This window comes from Rutidosis leptorrhynchoides, chromosome 1 (assembly GCF_046630445.1).
Source record: "Rutidosis leptorrhynchoides isolate AG116_Rl617_1_P2 chromosome 1, CSIRO_AGI_Rlap_v1, whole genome shotgun sequence".
Classification (NCBI taxonomy): domain Eukaryota; kingdom Viridiplantae; phylum Streptophyta; class Magnoliopsida; order Asterales; family Asteraceae; genus Rutidosis; species Rutidosis leptorrhynchoides.
In genome coordinates this window covers 165,902,333-165,906,390 of record NC_092333.1, presented here as the reverse complement: position 1 = coordinate 165,906,390, position 4,058 = coordinate 165,902,333, and positions in this window count along the sequence as shown.

Sequence of the window (4,058 nt, the reverse complement as noted above, 5' to 3'; positions counted from 1 at the left end):
TCGAGTTTAGATATCATCGAATTCCATGAGTTTGAATTCTCAATCTTTAAGGTCAATCTCAAGGATTGAGTAATATCAGTCTTAAAAGCTGATTTTTGATCTTTAAGGAGATTATCCTTTCTGGGGATATGATTCATTAGTCTTATAAGCTAATTTGCACGGTGCCCCCCATTGTACGAGACAAATCCTCTCATGGTTAGGATAAGTCTGACCACATGGCGACCCTGTTTGATGCTGAGGTCCGTGGATTTCCAGCTGATTTTTGAGAAAACTTTTCAAGGTTTTTCGTAGACTCTACAACTGGTCTGGACGACAACTTCCTGACCTAAATCAAGAAGCGCGTATCTTTTTCTCGGAAGACTTTACTTCCTTTTAATGATGGAATTGATTCAAATTGTAGATTCATCTTTTCTTTCAAATATATTATAAGAAATTGGGTAAAACTGATAAAATTGTCCAAAAAAAAAAGTATCTTCAATTATTTGTACAAAAATATGTGATATATGTTCTAAATAATTTGGTAAATTTTTCCCACACTTGGCTTTTATTTTCCTTTCTTAGCCTTCTTATTTTCCTCTATTCCATTTTAAATGAATTCTAACATTTTAGGTTGTTTCTCAATTTATGTCCTTTCCGAGGTAACAATAATTTCGGTGTTAACACCTAGTTTTATCGTTCATAAATATGTATAAACATGATTGTGAATTCATTTATTTGAAAATTTTGAAAAATTTTACTAGAATTGGGTAGTCAGTATATAAGACTAGGGCTGTTCTTTATTACCAGAGAGTACCAGATTCTAATACAACTACTGCGTTACTAGTATTTTTAATGGTAACCAAGTGTTTAAATTTAAAATTTTAAAAATCCGAAAGAATTTAACCCCTTCTCACACTTAAAATCTTGCAATGCCATCATTTGCAAGAAATCAGTAACAATTTAAATTATTGAGGGTGATTAGCGTAGAAAAATGATTAAATTTTACCAAAGTTTCCAAACATATTGTTGTTTGTGTTGAATGATAAATGGTGCACATCATTTGTTCATTCCGTCTGTTGTTACATCACACTTGTTTTTCGTTTTGTCGTCAAAATTAATAGCTTTTGCTGAACTTAATGCAGGTCTTTGAAAGTGCGCTGTTTTACCATGTTTTGTACATGAGATAAACTACAAACATACATAATATTTTTATTATTATTATTTTTTTATATAAAATCTTTATTTATTAAAACAATTTAAATGAATAATTTTTTAAAATTTTATTTCCTTTTACTTTAGGTAGTTTCGGTATGTTTACCTAGTCCGTCCCTCGACAAAATTTAAATTTTGTCATTTTTAAAGCGATTGTTTTAAAAGCAAAGATTTTTGGGTTTTTTAATGTTTTTGGCATACTTTAATTCAATAAGATTAAAAATAATGATAATAAAATTTCTCGTCCCTCCCTTGGGTAAAGCAATTTCGGTTCAACGACCTAGTCTTCAACTCACGACAAATTTTAAATATCAAATTTTTAACTTAATAAAGTAAAGTAAATTTTTTTGTTTTTAAATTCACACCAAACTTAATTTTAAAATGCATAAAATTAAAAATTATATTATTAAAATTGAAAATTCACACCTAATTTACATTATATTTTTGTTTTTATACATACAAATTTATATTAAGAATATTAATTTTTCAAATATTTACAAACTTAAATATATTGATTTTAAAAAGTTTACAATAATAATTTAATATTTATAAATTAATTTTAAAATTAAGGTAAAAATTAAAAATTAAAAATCTTTTTGGTCTTTTGTCCCACTTTAATCAATCAAATATTATCAAAAATATACGCCCCTCTTTTCGGTAAAGTAATTTCGGTTCCATAACCTAGTTTTACTCCTGACGAATTTCTGAAATATTTTGGGTTGATTGATTAAAGATATTTATACCTTAAGAATAAACGGTAAATTTCGCAGTGATGTAATAAATTTTTGTATGATATCAATAATTTTGGTTACGCATACCTAATTTTATTGAATACCAATTTAATACTTTATAGTGAATGATTCAGCGTTTATTATCAAAAGGTTAAAAGTAATAAATAAAAATAAAAAAAAAACTGTACATACTTACCTGTGAGATAGAATTCTCAGAGACCTGCTTTAGCCGACTCATAGGAGAGTCGTGTGATTTGATTTTCCATAGCTTCATAAGCGTAACCTCAATTATTCAATATATTTTCTTCTAAACATATGAACGGTCCTTCTCTGCATAGAGTAACAAATTCGGTATTTGAATATGTTTGATTATTTGAACATTTACCTTCGTGTGACCATTTTCCGCATTTATAACATCTTTCAAGGTGTCGTGCTCTTCTTTTTGTTGCGGATTTTGATTTTCCTTTACCAAAATGTATCTTATGATGATCTTTCCTGAGTTTTCTTACTCCGTCCATTTTGCCTCTTATGAAGGATACCAGTTCACTCGAAAGGGTGTTATTATTACGTTTAGTAATCATAGCATGTAGCATTAGACCATGGTTCAGATCAAAGGAATTCTTCATATCGTAAAACCTAAAAAAAAATAAAAATTCAGAATGGAGGGAGAAGACTAGTTCTTTAGGGTCTGCTAGGGAAAGACCTTTCGGATTCCATTCTCGGAAACTACACGAAAACAGAATATCTAACTCTAACAGAAATATATATTACCCTAAAAATATTCGAACCTTCCCACACTTAGTTAGCTGTGGTGTCGAAATTGTGATTAACTTCATCTTCAACTTCCATTAAATTATCTATGTAATGTTTAACTCTGTGACCATTAACTTTAAATTCAATCCCATTTGAATTTATTAATTCTACTGTTCCGTATGGGAAAACTCTTTTGACTATGAATGGTCCAGACCATCTTGATTTCAATTTTCCAGGAAATAGCTTGAATCGTGAATTGAAAAGAAGAACTCTGTCTCCTTCTTTAAATTCTTTTGAACTTCTGATTCTTTTATCATGCCATTTCTTCGTTTTTTCCTTATAGATTAAAGAATTTTCGTATGCTTCATGTCTTAATTCTTCTAATTCGTTTAATTGACTTAACCGTAGACGTCTGGCTTCATGCAAATCAAAATTACTTGTCTTCAAAGCCCTTGTGTTCAATTTCTACTGGAAGATGACATGCTTTTCCGTAAACGAGTCTAAAAGGTGTGGTTCCAATTGGAGTTTTGTAGGCTGTTCTAAAAGCCCAGAGTGCATCCTCCAATTTCATGGACCATTCCTTCGGATTTGATCCTACGGTTTTCTCTAGAATACGTTTTAAAGCTCGGTTGGTATTTTCAACTTGTCCACTTGTCTGTGGATGATAAGCAGTGGAGATTTTATGAGTTACTCCATATCTTTTGAGAACTTTCTCAAGTTGATTATTACAAAAATGAGTACCTCGATCACTTATTAAAGCTTTCGGTGTTTCGAACCTTGCAAAAAGACGTTTTAAGAAGTTGACTACAACTCGTGCATCGTTAGTCGGGAGAGCTTGTGCTTCCGCCCATTTAGATACATAATCAATGGCAACGAGAATGTAGAGATTATTATGAGATTTTGGAAATGGACCCATAAAGTCAATACCCCAAACGTCAAATACTTCACATACTTGAATGACATTTTGTGGCAATTCATCACGTTGACTTATTTTTCCGGCCCTTTGACAAGCATCACAGGATTTGCAAAGAAGGTGTGCGTCTTTGAAAATTGTAGGCCAATAGAATCCAGCGTCGTAGAATTTTCTTGCTGTGAGTTGAGGCCCATAATGCCCTCCTGTTGGTCCTGTGTGACAATGGTTTAAGATTTGACTTGCTTCATCTCCGAATACACATCGGCGTATTATTCCATCGGGACAACTTTTAAACAAATGTGGATCTTCCCAGAAATAGTGTTTTATATCACTAAAGAATTTCTTTCGTTTTTGGTACGACAACCCTTTTTCAAGGAATCCACATACTAAATAGTTTGCATAGTCTGCAAACCATGGAATTTCATTATAATCGATCTTCAAAAGATATTCATCAGGAAATGTTATCTTGA